Source organism: Canis aureus, chromosome 38, assembly GCF_053574225.1.
Source record: "Canis aureus isolate CA01 chromosome 38, VMU_Caureus_v.1.0, whole genome shotgun sequence".
NCBI lineage: Eukaryota > Metazoa > Chordata > Mammalia > Carnivora > Canidae > Canis > Canis aureus.
In genome coordinates, this window is record NC_135648.1 from 5,056,007 (window position 1) to 5,074,839 (window position 18,833).

Genomic DNA, 18,833 nt, shown 5'->3' on the forward strand with positions numbered 1-18,833 from the left:
TAAAAGCACTTCAAGACTAGGAAGCCCACCATTTCTATTCATCATCATACTGGAGGCTTTTGCCAATAAAGTAAGAAACAAATAAAGATTAGAAAAGGAAAAAAAAATAAAACTATCACTATCTGAAGACAAGGTTTTTACTTATGTCAAAATCCTTTAAAATCTCCATAAAAATTACTAGAATTTATAAATAATTTAGCATGTTCTCCAGCTATAAGGTAAATATACAAATATTAGTTTTATTTCTATATCCTAGAAATAAACTTAAAGATATGTGAGATCTCCACATCATAAAATATGAACCATTGTTGAAGGAAATGAAAAGAGATCTGAATTAATGGTAGGATATGCCATAATCAGGGATAGAAAAATCCAATACGATCAAGAAGTCAGCTCTTCCAAATTTACTTAGGGAATCTACGCAGTCCAAATAAAATTCCTAGCTGATGACGTGTGTCAGTGCATTTGTGAAAACGGTAATACGTAAACTGAGAAGCTGATTCTAAAATGTGTATTAAGGCGTGCCTGGGTGGCTCAGTCTGTTAAGTTTCCAACTCTTGATCTCGGCTCACTTCTTATTCTCACAATCATGAGTTCAAGCTCTGCATTGGGCTCCAAGTGGGTCATGGAGCCTACTTTAAAAAAAAAAAAAAACTGTATTAAAATGTAAAGAGTAGATAAAGACAATAATCATGAAGAAGAAAAAAATTGGAGAACTTACACCATAACAAAGCTGCCATGAATAAGACAGAGTGGTATTGGTGCAAAGAAAGACAAACAGGCCCGCAAATGAATATAAGAGGGAAACCAAAAAGATACTCAAATATGTACAGTCACTTAGGACAAAGGTCTCATTGCTATTCAGTAAAAATGGACAATACTTTCAATAAATAGTGTTCACTGAATCAGATATTCATTCTATAGGTCTTTTTCCCTACCTCATATTATGCGTAGCAACAATCGATTTTAGGTGGCTTGTAGATCTGAATACAAACATCTTCAGGATTGGGAGTAAGCAAAGATTTCTTAATCAGGACAAATTTTTTTTAAAAGATCTTATTTATTTATTCATGAGAGACACATAGAGAGAGAGGCAGAGACACAGGCAGAGGGAGAAGCAGGCTCCCTCTGGGGAGCCGGATGCAGGACTCCATCCCGGGACTGCCCTGAGCCAAAGGCAGATGCTCAACCACTGAGCCACCCAGGGGCCCCCCCAAATTAGTTTTTTAAGTAATCTCTATACTCATTGTGGAGCTTGAACTCACAAATTTGAGATTAAGAGTCATATGCTCTATCGACTGAGCCAGCCAGGCACCCCAGGACAACAATTATTAACAATAAAATAACCGTTGATAGATTGAGCTTCATTAAAATTAAGTATTTCTGTTTTCCAAAAGACACCAAGAAAGATGTGAAAAGGACACACATCCTGGAAGATTTCTGAATGCACGTCTTTCGTAAAGGACTAGTATCTACAATATATCTTTAAATGCTGGTAATCAACACGGAAAAGGGAATCAACTCAAAAGAAAATAGGCTACCGACTTGAAGAGATACTTCACAAAAGAAGGATATCAAAGGGCTAATAAGTATGTAAAGTGATGCTTGCCATCATTAATCACCAGAAAAATGCAAATTAAAGCCACAGTGACATTCTACTGCATACCCACTAGAAGGACTGCAATCTTACAAAATGGCAGGATGAAGTGGTAGCCAGGATGTAGATTATCTAGAAGTCTTAAATACTTCTGATGATATGTATAAATTCATAGATTGTTCAGAAATGTATTTATTAAAGCAGAATATATGCATTCCCTATGACCAAGCAATTGAACTTTTAAGCATAGCACTCTACGGAAAGATTTTCATACCCGCTTCCAGAGACCCCATGTAAGAATGTTCAGGGCCCTGTTAATCACCTCAAACTAAAAACAACCCCAAACTTTCATTAGCAGTGATAAGTAATGATGCATTACGGCATATTCATAAAATGGAATAGTATAAAACTGTAAAAAAAAAATCAACTGCTGCCATGTGCCACGGCGTGAGTGAATCTCACAAATAAAAGATTGAGTTAAAGAAGCCAGACAAAAAAGGAGACATACTTTGTGAGTTCTTTGGTCTACATTGCAAAACCATCAAATCTAACCTATTGTGGTAGAAGTCAAAACTTCGCTGTCACTGAGGAAGGCGTATGTAATGACTGAAGGGACACGGGGGGTGGGTTCTCCGAAACGCTCTAATTCTTGAACTGAGTAGTTATATTAGTATGTTCACCTTGTAAAAATGTGTAGAGCTCTATACTTTGGATTTATGTAAAAAATATAAATACTTAACTGCATATATTTCCAATATCAATGATCATTTATGTATGTGTATATATTAATCTATATGCGTGTATGCTACGTACATACAAACTTTCCCAAATAAAAAAAAAAAAAATCTCCTAAACCAAATAATAGGTAGAGCGCCCTTCTAGGAGGTATTTGTGCTTTATATGGTAAAATTAATAATGCACAAGATTGTCAGATACAATCTAGCTGTGACCTATGACATAGTTAAACAATCTTACTACTCTTTTCCAATGATGTTTTTAGCAGTCGAAAAACCTTAAGGACGCGGGCCCAGCAGCCACTGCCAACACAGGAAAATGAAGTGAAAACTATTACCATCCCCAGCTACACAGCAGAAGAAGAAATCATTAACACCAGGATTTCAAACTCTGTAGTAATATTAGGTTGACGGGAGAGGGCTCTGGGTTGTAAGATTTTTGTAGCCTCTGATCACTCTGGTAGGCAGGCACCTCTTTCCGCCCCAGAATAAGGCCAGCTTTGCCCTGAAGCTATAGCAACCTGCCAGGCCCGACAAGCCTGAACTTCAAACAGAGCTCAGGCCCATCATTTTTGCAAAAAGGTCCTATTAGAATGACCTTACAGAAATAGTCACCACCAGAGTTAAGTTTTGATCAAGCGTATTAGGAAATAGAACCTTATCTTACAGAGATTATAAACAACAGAAACTCTCCCTAGAGGAAAAAACCAGAACTTTTAACATTTAGTCGTGGCTCTCAAAAAGTAAAAAAAGAAGAAGAAATTATCATCTCCATTTTTGTGTCCGTACTCAGAATACTCTTTCAGGATTTCTGTAGCATGTACCTCAATAGCAAGTAGTTCCAGAAAAATCCTCATTTGGCTTACTAAACCATCTTTCTGTTCTAACTTACATTGTGACTCACATTTTCTATACGTTGGAGATTCACATTTTCTTTTGGTAAACTGTTTCCTTAGGAGGAAAAAAATCATAAGCAAGTGTTTATTTTTGTATTCAGTAATTATTTGCCTTATATTTATATACAGTAGGTTTCTCAGTGTTTCATAACACAGCGTCTTGAAACAATGTCTACTTTCTCCTACACTTTTAATCCTTAGGAACCACTTACACAATTGATTACGACATTAATCATTCTCCACTTTTTATGATCACCTGAGGTTGGAAAAAAGTAATTTACCCAACATTGGGAGAAATGAGCCACAGCAATTTGCACAATGCTGTAGGTTTCTGTTATGTTTTTGAAATTGAAGGAAAAAGCGTGTTTTGTCTTTTAAGATTTTCATTTCCACCAGGAGAAGGTGGAAACCTAATTTCTGATACGATCTTCATGACTCTGCTGTCTTCTCTGTACAGTGATGGACTTAACAAGTGAAGAACCATGACCCGGAATATTATGAACACACAGAACACTGACTAACGCTCAAAGAAATCTGTTTAAGTCTTTTAAAGTGGCGAAATTATTTTTGAATTAATCCACCGATGACCTGACAAGAGTCTCTTTCCCCAGAAACCTATCTCAGCAGCAGCCAAAGAAATTCTTTTCTATATTCTACAGAAAAGAGCCGGTCACCTCTCTAGGTGTGCTGAAGACAATGCACTCCCCCATCCCCCGGAATCCTAGTAAGACAGTTCCTTTCTTCTTCTTCTTCTTCTTTTTTTTTTTTTTTAAAGATTTTATTTATTCATGAGGGACACAGATATAGGCAGAAACAGGCTCCCTGCGAGGAGCCCAATGCAGGTCTCAATCCCAGGATCCTGGCATCATACCCTGAGCCAAAGGCAGACGCTCAACCACTGAGCCACCCTGGTGCCCCAGAAGTCAATTCCCTACAGAAGAGCTTGGGTGTTGCTCCAAATGAAACTCATCCTCAAGGTTACACCTGTTATTTGTGGTCTATCTTCTTCTACCACCTGAAATTCCTAGACAGGTATTGAAACCTTTCTACATACAACTGTATTTAATGGCTCTAATAGCCATTTAAGTGTTTGCTGAAGAAGGTCAGAGGGACCTTGAGCGTTTGTACCTAGTAAGATAACAAAAGACCTATAAGATGGTTAGTGAAAAATCGAATGAAATAGAGAAATCTTAGTCTGATAGGCGAAGGTTCCGGCTCAGTGTTCTCTGTGAATTAATTTCTTTTATCGGGAATGGTTTTACGAGCATTTTCCTTCCATGCATACCAATTCCAGAGAAGTGGTTATACCAGACTGGAAGGCATTACAATCAGCCAACTCAGAGCCATTTATTTATTGAAAAGTTTATCTCTGTATTAAATTCTCACTGAAGAGGGTTTCATTAGACCCACAAGACCAGTATAAACAGGGAGCTGCAGTTATTTGGAAAACGAATCGGGATCTAACTTCTTGGTCTGTTTTTTTGTTCCCATTGCTCATACACCAGGGCTGCCAACTGCACCAAGAGAGAAGCATGTATTCAAGTTGGAATTTTTTTTTTTTTATTTCCTGCATTTGAGCAGGCCACAATTTATATCACTCAGGTCTCCTTAAATTAGTCCAAGAGGATTTCATTTTACAGGCCTGCTTGACTGGGATCCTTTTGGCACGATGGGTTCAGCTTTGTATACAACTGAGATTCATATTTTATGTGTGTGTAAAAACCCCAGCCATGAATCTAACAGCTCAGAGCTTCACCTTCATTCTTTACAGCTCAGTTCAGAGCCCGGCACATTTCCATAGACTGAGTCTCAAGGCAGCTCCTGGCAGAGCTGAGAGGACAAAAGCTAAAAATAGATTAAGAAACTCAGGGACATAAGAAGAAGGAAAAAAAAAAAAAGGAACTCATTCAGTTCTTCTTTACAGTGCACGGCCCAAATTAATATGATGTGGACATAATGCTTCCCCTTCACACATTTAAATTGAAATAGCACTTTTGGCCGGACATTGTTTTCTGCTTTTAAGTTTAAAAAAGCTGTAGAATTGTCAGAGGCTTCTCAATTCCTATCCCACTCGTGGACCTCTTTGATTAGGCTGCGAGGTTGCAGTCTACTCTCTCCACTCCTTTTCCCCAGATACCCTCCAGCTCCTGGTGGTATCTCTTTTTATGGTCTTGCTTTTCTCCCACTTCACTCCGAAACAGCTGCCACAGAGCTAGGAAATCTTGCTTTGTTACTCTTCTAATAATTTCATGGGCAGTTCTCAGAAACCTGTGCCAATGTGTATCCACTGATACCCATGAGAATATAATGGTGCTCAGTGCTGAGTAGAAAGAGTGTAGGTGAAGGGCGCTGAGTGAATGCATGTATTTCCAGGGTCTGGAAGAGAGAACGACGTTCAGAGGAGTGAAAAGATCCATAGGAGTTTTGTTTGAATTTCTGTTGTCATCTCTAATCATTTGTTTATTTGAACTAAAGCTGACTGCCTTCTGGGCACTTCTTGGCACTATTAATGTCTCTAATGAGGTGTAAAGCCCACAGGTCTATAGAATTGTCAATATTGTAGCAAACTGAGAGTTGTGATCCCAATACCATAGCTCTCTTAAAATAACAGAAATCTTGTCTCAAAGACCGTGAATCATGAATTTTCTAGTGAATTCTTTCACTAGTATAGAACTATTTAGTTTCCACCAACATGTAAATATGTGAAAGCATCATAAAATCATGATAGATAGGAACTCTGTCCCCTAGTAATAATTACAAAAATCCATTAGGTCTCCAGCACCCATAATGTGCCTGAAAACCCAGTGAATAAAGAACAAGATACCTTCTCAATCTTCAAGGAGCTTTCTATCTAGAAACACAAAAAATTAGATGCATGGAAATAAGAATAACATCAAACAGAAGTTAAAAATAGAGCTACCCTACGACCCAGCAATTGCACTACTTACTGGGTATTTACCCCAAAGGTACAGATGTAGTGAAACCCCAGGACACCTGCACTCCAATGTTAATAGCAATAATGTCCACAGTAGCCAAACTGTGGAAGGAGCCATGATGTCCTTCGACAGATGAATGAATAAAGAAGATGTGGTCTATATATACAATGGAATATTACTCAGCCATCAGAAAGGATGAACACCTACATAGGATATATAAAACTGGAGGGTATTGTGTGGAGCGAAATAAGTCAATTGGAGAAAGACAATCATCATCCTGTCTAACCCATATGTGGAATATAAAAAATAGTGAAAGGGATTATAAGGGAAAGGGGGAAACTGAGTGGGGAAAAATTAGAAAGGGAGACAAATCATGAGAGACTCTTAACTCTGGGAAGCAAACTAAGGGTCACTGAAGGGGAGGTGGGTGGGAGGTTTGGGGTAACTAGGTGACAGGCATTAAGGAGCACATGTGATGTGATGAGTACTGGGTATTATACTATGTGTGGGCAAGTTGAATTTACATTAAAAAAGAATATCAAGCAATAGGATATATTGCTAATTGAGAAAATGATTAAAAATAGACAAAATGTGAGATTATAGAGAAAAATCAATACGTATTGAAATCATTTGTGAAGACACTATAAAGTGAATAGGATTTGAGTTGACATTAAGGAAAAAGAAAAAAAAATGTATTAAGAAAAAGATGAAGACATGAACAGACATTTCTCCAAAGAAGACATACAAATGGCCAACAGACACATGAAAATACGCTCAATGTCACTTGGCATCAGGGAAATGCAAATCAAAACCACAATGAGATGCCACCTCACACAGGTCAGAATGGCTAAAATGAACCACTCAGGAAACAATAGATGTTAGTGAGGATCAGAGAGAGGGGATCCCTCTTACACTGTGAGCAGGGATGCAAGCTGGTGCAGCTGCTCTGGGAAACAGTATGGAGGTTCCTCAAAAAGTCAAAAAAGCAAAACCTACCCTACAACTCAGCAATTATACTACTAGGTATTTACCCAAAGGATACTAACATAGTGATTCAAAAGAGCACCTGCACCCCAATGTTCATAGCAACAATGTCCACAGTAGCCACACCATGGAAAGAGCCCAGACGTCCAAACAGATGAGTGGATGAAGAAGATGTGGTATCAATACAAGGGAATACTACTCAGCCACCCCAAAGAATGAAATCTTGCCATTTGCAATGATGTGGATGGAACTAGAGGGTATTATGCTAAGCGAAATAAGCCAGAGAAAGACGAATACTGTATGATTTTATTCATATGTGGAAATTAAGAAACAAAGCAGATGAAAATCAGGGAAGGGAAGGAAAAAATATGAAAATAGAGAGGGAGGCAAACCATAAGAGACACTGAACTCTAGGAAACAAACTGAGGGTCTCTGGAAAGAAGAGGGTTAGGGGGAGGGGGTAACTGGATGGTGGGCATTAAGGAGGGCACGTTATGGGATGAGCAGTGGGTGTTATATGCAACTGATGAGTCATTAAATTCTACCCCTGCAACTAATAATATGCTATATGTTAACTAAGTCAAATTTAAATTAAGATTTTTTTTAAAAGATGGAGAAAATATTTTCTTAGAAGAATAAGGGGAGAGTGATAGCTCCCAGGAAGAATAAGGCTCAAAAGGCGGAGGAGTATATTCTAGGAATGGTAACCTGTGGTATACTAAGATGAGTATTTGGTCTTTTTCCCCAGTTCCTGGCACAGAGCTCCTAAAACCCTTGGGGTGCCCTGAGCGATAGGAGTGTCTTTTGTTATTCAGAGGGAGCCCCTTTCAAGCATACACCAGTTAATACTATGGGGTCTCTAGATAGCCTTAGAGTGGGACTGACCACCAGGAAGATCCAATCCTTAGAAGGTTGGAAGTTCGGGCCAACCCGCCTCTGGAAAGGGAAAGGGGAGGTGGTAGGCTGATAAGACCTGCAAAGACCCCTGAACAAGGAGATTTAATGAACTTCTGTGTTGGTGAACACAGCCACCTGCCCAGAGGGTGGTGCACTCCAATTCCTTGGGGACAGAAGCTCCTGCCCTTGGGACCTTTTGAAACCTTGTTCTATGTACCTGTTCATCTGGTGGCGTATCTATGCCTCTATCATATTCATTATAATAAAATAGTGAACTCTAGTAAATATTTCCCTGAGCTCTGTGAGCCACTCTAACAAAGGATCAAGCCTGAGGAAGGGATCATGGGACCTTCTGGTTCCTTCTGGTTTATAGCCAATCAGTCAGAAGCATGAGTGGACTTGCAGTCGGCATCTATAGTAGGTCAGTCTTTGGGGGCTGAGCCTTTGACCCATGGGATCCAACGCTATCTCCAGGCTGTGTCAATACCAAGTTCCATTTGCAGGGCCGTGTTCACTAAGTGTTGGATAATTGCTTGGTGATTGGAAAACATTCTGGTGACCACAATACTGGTCTCCAATGATCCATATTGGTGTTTATATGTCACATGGTGAGTGTCCCTACCTGTGAGCCACCAGCCTGAACACGCAGGAGATCTGGGATATGTATCATGAAGCGGCACTGGTATAATTACAGTAAGGTGTTTTGTCTTGTTTTTTTTTTTTCTCAGCAAAATGACATGTCTGAGCACCAATCCTCCCCCTCTCTCCTGCCTTTATTCTGTCTTTTTTCTCTTCCCCCTTTCCTTCATCTCCTTTTCACATCCCCTCTTTCCTTCCTTCATTATATTATTTCCATCCTGGTGACATTCAACACTTCTATCAAAATGTGTGAGGATGAAAGGAAGACGCGGTAAAATGATATATTCATTTAAATAAATAAAACCAGCTATGGTAACAGGGACTCCTGCTCTCAGTCATTGAACACAATAAGGATTGACTTCTTTTTATTATCTCAGTGCTGTGCAGACTGAGGAAGGAGTGGGGGGGGCACTTAGAGACCCAGACTCCATCCGTGTATCCAATGGCTATGCCATCCCATAAGACCTCAGTGTCTTCCCTCTGGAAGGGGCATTCATCACCTCCATCTTCATGGCATTGACCAGAACTCCTTCTTATGGCAAAGGAGGCTGTCAGAGGTAGTATGACCATGTAGAAGAAGTGATGCACAGCTAGCTAGTTTCTCCCACAGCTACTAAGAGCTGAGATTTCACATGTTTACAAGAAAAAATTAGTGCAGCTGTTCACCCTGAGAGAAAGCACATGGTCTGAGGGAGTGGCATTATATTTTACTCAACCAAATACCTGGAGAACATAACTCCACAAAGAAGATCCAAATAGGTAAGTGTGTCCTCTGACCACCAAGTGCTGAACAGGTATGTTTGATCCAAGGATCCTGAGTACCGATGAATGGTAGCTGTTGAATTAGGTACTCTGCGGAGTGGCTCCAGAGACCTGAGAACCCCAACACGGACAACCACCTGTGTGAGGTCAGGACGTCAAGAGACCCACCAGGTGTGTCTTCCATGTCACAGCCCATTCCTTACTCTGCTACCTTCCAAGCACCTCTCTACCAGTGAGAGCACTGTGATGGGCTTGTGTCAAAGGGAAGAAGGTGGGGGAGACTGTTCACCTCACGTCGAAGCAGCTACAGCAGGAATGGAACCTGAGATGGGAAAAGAAGTGGTAGGAACTGCTGACCAGCTAGCATGAAAGAGAGTAAGAGACACACTCAGCTGTGGTGCCCACCAGAGTCACAGAGCACCAGTGCATCTACAGTGACCCTTGCCAGTGCACCATGATGAGAGTGACGGGAAGACGGCCCAGGGCACCAATAGCATTGCACTGGCACTCCAAACAACCCTCTTTCAGCCATGAGACCCCTTCAGCTTCAGAGAAGCCCCCACCCCCGGGACTCCAGGGCTTGGAGGAAGGCACGTCCCAGAGAGGCAGGAAGAGTGACGGCTTCAGAGAATGAAGTCAGGCAGGGCCCACGGAGAACCAGAGCATCCACAGCATCAAAGCACAAGGCAGCGTGACATAATGAAAGATCAGGTTCAAGTTGAGTCCTTGCTCTGAGTGTCTTGCTGGGGGAATGAGGGCATCTACCTTTCTTAGACGGAAGGCTTAAATCAGATAATGCACAGAAGGGTTCAAGGTAGCGCTTGACACAGCAAGTGCTCAGGATATGCCAGTGAATCATAACAGTTGTTATAGTAGAAGTAGGAGTAGTGGTGGGGGGAGCGGGTGTGGTTAACCCATCAGATTGACCCTGGGGAGCTCCAGAACCAATTGGACATTTTGGGGGAAATAGACCCTTGGTTAAGAAGAGTGCTTGGATGGAGCTTTCGGGCTGCAGCAGAGGAAGTTTGTACGTACACACAACTTACACGTTATCTGAGGACTTAAGTCAAGGGGCCAGATGCGTAGCCCCTCCCGCAGTATAGCCAGCAGCAGGAAGAATCAGGAGGACAATTTGACTCAGGGAATATACTAGAAACTCAACAGGGAGCCATTGTGAAGCCACAAGAAGTGGTAAACTATGAAGTTGGGAGAGGAGAGGAGAGGCTCAGGTCTGATTCCAGGGCTCCCCTCTTCCCCGGTTCCCCATCTTCCATATCAGACTCAGGTCTCACGGATCATTCCTTTCCTTTACCCCCACCTCTTTCCCCTCCACCATAGACTGCAGGGCGATGGATTCTTTGCCATGCTTTTCAAAGCATTCTGAATGCCCAGCTTTCTCGCCTGATGCTTTGATAATTGCTTTCCACCGAATCAGGGTCATCCTCTCTCATCTGCGCAAGTCAAGCCAAGGGACTGTCTTTATACAACAGTGCTTTTCTAACCAGAAATAGAAACAAGCAAAGTGGTATAACATCTCATTGTTGTTTCTATAGACATAAATACAACATGTCCTTCCACAAGGTAGAGTCACCCCACTTAACTAGCCTTTCCTGCTGTGTGTGAGGTTGTCTTCAAAGGCACCTTCCACGTGCCTCTTTGAGTCCATCCACATGCATCCCCAGTTCCACCCCCCAGCTCTCAGCCTCTCCCAGCCCTACAGCCCCATCCTTCCATCCCTTTCTTCTGAGCAGCTGCTCCCTGATTGCGGTTTTACCTTTTGGTGAGATTGTATTTATTTCTTCCTCTTTCATCCTACCCAGTAGGTTGACTCTAGTTCAAAAGCCATATATTTTATTGTTCCCACACCCTCCCTCCCTCCCTCCCTCCCTTTCTTTCTTTCTTTCTTTCTTTCTTTCTTTCTTTCTTTCTTTCTCTTTCTTTCTTTCTTTCTTTCTTCTTTTTCTTTCTTTCTTTATTCTTTCTTTCTTTCTTTCTTTCTTTCTTTCTTTCTTTCTTTCTTTCTTTCTTTTTTCTTTCTTTCTTACTGGGAGGCCCAAAGACGCTAGAAAGGAGTGAAGAGATACTGATAACTTTAGGGGCATCTCTGTGGCTCAGCTGGTTAAGCATCTGGCTCTTGATTTTGGCTCAGGTCATAGTCTCAGGATCTTGAGATCAAGCCCCAAGTCAGGTTCTGTGCTGAGCATGGAGTCCACCTGAGATTTCCTCTCCCTCTCCCTCTGTTCCTCCCCTGCTCTTCTTCTCTCTCTCTCTGTCTCTCAAATAAATAAATAAATCTTCCAGTTCCATCCACATTGAAGCAAATGGTGGGTATTTGTCATTTCTAGTAGCTGAGTAATATTCCATTGTATACATAAACCACATCTTCTTTATCCATTCATCTTTCGTTGGACACCGAGGCTCCTTCCACAGTTTGGCTATCGTGGCCATTGCTGCTATAAACATCGGGGTGCAGGTGTCCCGGCGTTTCATTGCATTTGTATCTTTGGGGTAAATCCCCAACAGTGCAATTGCTGGGTCGTAGGGCAGGTATATTTTTAACTCTTTGAGGAACCTCCACACAGTTTTCCAGAGTGGCTGCACCAGTTCACATTCCCACCAACAGTGCAGGAGGGTTCCCTTTTCTCCGCATCCTCTCCAACATTTGTTGTTTCCTGCCTTGTTAATTTGCCCCATTCTCACTAGTGTGAGGTGGTATCTCGTTGTGGTTTTGATTTGTATTTCCCTGATGGCAAGTGATGCAGAGCATTTTCTCATATGCGTGTTGGCCATGTCTATGTCTTCCTCAGTGAGATTTCTGTTCATGTCTTTTGCCCATTTCATGATTGGATTGTTTGTTTCTTTGGTGTTGAGTTTAAGAAGTTCTTTATAGATCTTGGAAACTAGCCCTTTATCTGATATGTCATTTGCAAATATCTTCTCCCATTCTGTAGGCTGTCTTTGAGTTTTGTTGACTGTATCCTTTGCTGTGCAAAAGCTTCTTATCTTGATGAAGTCCCAATAGTTCATTTTTGCTTTTGTTTCTTTTGCCTTCATGGATGTATCTTGCAAGAATATTATGCTGAGTGAAGTAAGTCAGTCGGAGAAGGACAAACATTATATGTTCTCATTCATTTGGGGAATATAAATAATAGTGAAAGGGAATATAAGGGAAGGGAGAAGAAATGTGAGGGAAATATCAGAAAGGGAGACAGAACGTAAAGACTGCTAACTCTGGGAAACGAACTAGGGGTGGTGGAAGGGGAGGAGGGCGGGGGGTGGGAGTGATTGGGTGATGGGCACTGGGGGTTATTCTGTATGTTAGTAAATTGAACACCAATAAAAAATAAATTAAAATAAATAAATAAATAAATCTTATAAAAAAAATACTGATGCCCTCAGAAGTAACGGAATCTGGAGTGGAGAAAGTACACTTGTTAAAACCTAAATATTTGTTCAGATATCTGTGGTCTTCACTAACCACAGAAGCATTGCTCTTTATCTTGTCAATTAAATAAAACTAAATACAATAAGTAAGCATTTTTTTAACTATCAAAGAAACAATCGTTCGAATTTCTGTTATCTGACAAACTGAAGATCTCAAAGCACTTTCAAAATATTATATTAAAGCGTGGTTGTCAACAACTGTTTCAGCTGGTAGGCCACAATTAATGCAGCCATGGACACATTTAAAAGTATTAAGCTGCAGTCAAGTGAAATGACAGTTACGTACACTCCTTAAAAAGTGTAACATTAAATGAGAAATTTGAGTACTAACTGGCTTATTTCTTAGCTGAATAATAAACCAACTCAAAAAGGAACCAGGCTAAGTGAGATTATAATAAGAGAAATTGTTATTTAAAGGCTGCCTAGTGCTCCTCTAAGAAAGGCAGAAAGTCACCTCAAAGTAAATCTTATTGTTCTGTGTCATGTATGAATTTCTCCTCTTCATTATGCAAATGTAAGTTAATTTGGCTATCACTGCTGTGCTGAAGGGTGAACAGAAACCACTTATGCCTTGAAAAGCACTGCCCTTGGATGTCCAGAATCCCTCTCTGGGAAAAAAAAAAAAAGATGATCATGTTTCACACAGGGATTAGGGAGCCAAGTGGAAGGAGAAGACTAGGGATCCTGGACACGTCTGTTTTGAAGTCCAATGTTATTAGACCCTTTCTGATGAATTGAGATAGCTTTGACCAAGAAGCATTGGAATTAGAGAACATTAGTGGTGCCCAAAATGAATCCATCATGAGGAGAGGAGGATCTGGCCGGTGATCCAGCCTCAATATTATGGTGTAGGCAGCTGTATAGGAGGGATGGTTCTAGCACATATGGCGATGCTCAAAGACCCTTCCAATCCAGCCACCCCAATATGGAGAGCTGTGCTTTGAGAGCAGTGGCTTAGAATGAAAATATAAAGCAAGAAATACCCTTAGCCAAGAGGAGGGACTCCTATCTCCCGTCCTTGAAGAAACCATGTTGTCTGCATCAGCATGAGTGTTTGCCACAACAGCAGACACCTGGGTAAGGCTCACGTTTGATTATGAGTGGCTAGTGTCAACAACTACTCTACAGTAGCAGCAAAGGCAATGGAAGTTAAAGCTGGGAGACCTGATGACAAGATCAGATCGCCAATAATTGTCACTAGAACAGGTAAGTTGCACACTGGTGACTGGAACACCCAAAAGGACTCATCTCAAGCACTATCTTCCCTGATGGCATCTCAACCCCTTCTGGCCACATCCGTTATCAAAAAGGCAATGACTGTCCCCCTTCTGCACCCGCTACTAGGAAAGTTTGCTGAATCACCAGTCAGACGCCACCCTGCTGATGGAGATTATGTAGATCCTATTTATATTTGAAATCTAGCCAGGAAGTTCCCAAATTCTCATATGTGGTGGGCCAATACCTCATCCACAATGAAATTTTCACCTGTTTACAAGGAATGAGAGAAAAGGACTATGCATTAATTTTTCAGACAGATTATGTTAGTCCAGATAGTTTACATCTTTCCTGATGATTCTGGTGCCAAAATAACATTTGTTTCAGGCCGTGATGAAAGAAACAGATAATTTTATATGATGGCATTATTTTACAAATAAAAAATTGTCAACTACTGCATTACTGGTTCTCAATTTCTCTTCCTCCCTCTCTGCACCCCCTCCTAATTTGTTAAATACACAAGAATGGAAGCGATATAGCACACATACCTAGAGAGTGTTTCATTTTTGCTTTCTTTCCCCCAAAAGCATGCACTTTCCCCCAAATTGATGCCAAGATATTAAGGTAGTCTCAAGAAATGGAGTCAGCAAAGCCAATCCAATTAATAGAGCATTACTTAAGTTTTTATTATGGATAATGTGACCATGGAATTGTAAAATTGCCTGTGCAATATAAACTCATGAAACTACTTAGAAGAAACAGTTTTGTACTGGAAAACAGAGCTGGCAGGGCCAGGTGTTCAGCTGGAGTACAGCAGATGCCCCTATTACAGCACACTACACCAAATTACAACTATCTGTTTACATATCTGTCTCATCTACAAACTGTAAGCTTAGTGAACATACAATTTCTCCCAATCCAGTCTTCTATTGCTAACACCTAAAATGCTTTTCACACAGTACATCGATAAATGTTTGCTGATTATGTCAATAGGTATTGGGTTTCTGTTAGATAATAAAGTCTTTCAAATGATTGACACATTAAGAGAAAAAGAAAAGAAAATGGATTGGGACCTGTTATAGGAATAAATATGGTGATTTGCTTGAATAATGATTTGGTTGTTTTTTTTGTTTTTTTTTTTTTTTAAAGACACAACTCAACCCCAGAACCTATTTTTTTAATACCTGGCCTTGTATATCATGATTGCTTAGATATAAATATGCAAATAGAGAGGCTTCATTTTTATACATCAGGGCTTAGCCAACTGGGGTTGTCCATGGGCCCAACCCAACCAGTCACCTGTTTTGTAAATAAAGTTTTATTGGATTGCAGCCATGCCCTTGAGTTACATATTATCTGTGGCTACTTTCATAGTACAATGACAGAGTTGAGTAGTTGCTACAGACATCTGTGGCCAGGCCCACAAAATCATATTTATTATCTGCTCCTTTGCAGAAAATGTTTGTTGATCAAAAGTTGCTATAGATCATCACTTCCCTATACATCCTAAGATTAATTAAATGCCAAGTTTGATCTTATATAACTAAAATGAATTTATTGTTCTTGTGATTGTTTCCTTAATAGACCTTCAAAAAGACCATCCATTGGATTAGTCAGTAAAATGTCATAAAATGTCAACCCTTATTCTCCCAGACTCATGCCCAAGCCAGCACATCCTAAAGGTAGGTGCGTGCCACTTCTTCTGGAAGTCATCTCTTAAGGACACACAAGCGTCTTCTTACTTCCCATAGGATTTTGGTTTGAGCTGAGGAAAACTAACTGTATTTGGGGAAAGTAGGCCTTTCCATGAAGACATTATAAGATCAGATGGTACCACTTGGGGCGATTAAGATATCACATCTTATAAGGATACCAATAATAGTAGCTGCCATCTATTGAAGGTTCACTTTATGTTAATCACTAGGCAACTTTCCTTTTCTTTGCTTCATATCATTTTTTCCTCTTAACCAAAGCAAATGAGGCACATCTTCCTGGTTCCCCTTAATCACTGACTGTATCTTAGTCAGTGTGGAATCTGAGGCTTTAATACATTTCCCAAAGTTATACGTTAATAAAAGGCAGGACTGGGATCTAAAACTAGGCAGATTGATTACAGATCCTGAATTCTTCACTCCTCTAATATAACACATTCATTCCACTACATCATGGTGTGATAGTTTACTTGAGCTAACTCTTAATTTTCTTCCACAAAGTCTTTCAATATATCTCAGGTATAGGGCCAATGGTTTTCATTTGTTCTCAGCAGAGTCCCAATGAAGCATATCCCCCTGCTGCAAATGAATTTGCAGGGCAATTTGAGAGCAAATAAACTCTTCCTTGACTCCCAGGGAATGACCTTTCATAACTGGACTCCACAGAGGGTGTGTGAGCTGGAGACCAGTCAGCTAAAATCTGTTAGGCTGTGGTAACCCTCATTTCATACCACCATCCACTTTGATTGAATTAGCACCAAGTTTCCCAGATTGGACATTCTCTCAGAAGATTACCCACAGAATGATCTGCAGGACCTTTGTCCCTAACTATTTGTCTCCCTAGGAACACCAAAGCACAAATTATCTTCCTATGCTTTGGTGGCCAGGGATTTGTTGGGTAGCTCCAGGCGCCCTACCTGTTGGATTTGTTTCTTGTGCCTCAGTCTATCTATATATCCTAAATAACTGGATGGTCTCTGTCTTAACTCAAGTTATTATAACAAATTTACATAGACTGGGTGGCTTAAAGAAAAAACATGTATTTCTCACAGTTCTGAAAGTTACAAAATCTGAGAGCAAAGTGCTAGCAGATTTGGTTTCTAGTAAGACACTCTTTCTAGCTTGTAGACAGCCACCTTATCTCTGTGTCCTAATGTGATGGAGAGAGACAGAGCTCTGGTTTGTATTTTCTTATAAGGACACAAATTTCATCATGGGGGCTTCATTCTCCTGATGTCATCTAAACCTAATTACCATATTACCTCTCAAAGACCCTCACCTCCAAATACCATCACATTCAGGGTTAGGCTTTAACATATGAATTTTGTGGGGGCACAAGCATTCAGTCCATAAAAGTGTCCACTAACAGTTCCCATGTTGCAGCACCACTAGACAATGCCCTGTTTGAATTATATGTGACATCATGCTTTCTGGAAACCAAAATGTCAGTCTGGTCATTATGTACATTTAACTAAGATAATGCCTGGCTTTCTCAGCCAGAATGCTCCCACAACTAAAGAGACAATTGCACCGTATCTACAGGCTACCTTTCAATCAAATGGTAATGAGACCAAATCATATCTGACTGGGAGCCACAATCGATTTCCCAGTTTTAGAAAGTACAATCCCCTCTTAATATAAAGTCTGGCTGACAGTACAATGCACTCATACCAGTAGGCAGATCAAGATAATAATTAGACCCTAGAGCAACACCCATCAGGTTATATATATTTGCCTCTATCAATTCCTCCATGGATTCTGCTATAACAATATAATATAATCTCTTCACCCACCATGTGACATTCCCAGTCATTTTATTGATTCTACCTCTGGAACTCTGCACTCAGACAATGGTTACATATCCTAGCCAAGGCTTTTGCCACAAGTTACTCTTCACAAACTGCCTTCTCTACCCCATTAACTTCCATTTCTACCTGGCTGACTCATGAGCTACCACACGAATAATCTTGTGTGGATTATTGTACTACTGTTATAACTAAGGTGTATGGAGATTATCTCAGTATTTCACCTTACAATGTGAGTTTTATAATTAGTCTGGAAATACAGTTAACAACCTAAGAAAGTGTTAATAGATGGCTACTATTAAAAAAAAATTGGTCAAAGCAATGATGGTAAATCAATAAATTTTATTGTGATAATAAAATTACTGAAACCAGTAAGTGAAAATTATAGGGATTCAAATTTAAACTTTAAGGGAAAGAATACTTTTCTCATAGAACAATTTTTTAAAATAGAATCAGTTGTCCATGAGGTAGGCCTTTCACTGTACAAAGAACAAATAGACATTGGATGTCATAAAGCAAGATCCAGCCTTGGGTGTGCACGGCTGACTTTCTAGAGCTGGAGCCTAAAGATATGAGGATCTCCTACCCAAGCTATCCATGGAAGTGAGTTAATAAGAATGATTCCTAGGTATACACTAGAGAGCTCAAATGCTTGGAAAGACAGAGCCAACACTGGAGAAGGCAAAGAAGAAAAATCATAAGATGAAAGAAAAATTAATGGATTAAAGCCTAGAGAAGTGGTTTTATCAATATTCCTAGGCTTAAAACAAGGCTGAAGGCAACAGAACTGCAGGAGGTCAAGGTGAGATCAAAGGGAGGCAGAGATGGAATGGGTTGTGAACAAAGGGTGGTAGGCCAAAAGGAGAACAGAACCTTGGAGGAACTAGCATGTGAGTGCCGTGGGCCTTTCCATACAACTTAGTACAGAAGATCCCCATTATTCATGGGTTACATGTGTGAATTCACCTGTTTATTAAAGTTACTTATAATCCTCCATCCCTATCAATACACATAATGCTTTCGCAGTTATTCACAGACACATTCACAGTTGTGAAAAACTTGATCACCTGGTGTCTGTCTTCCCAGTTGAGGTTGAACAAGGTGATGCTCTGCGTTCTTGTTTCAGCTCTCACACTGCAGACAAGTGTCACCCACTCATGGAGAAGTGAGCCTGCCAGGGTGAGACCTCAAGACGCTCAAGTAGACGCAGAG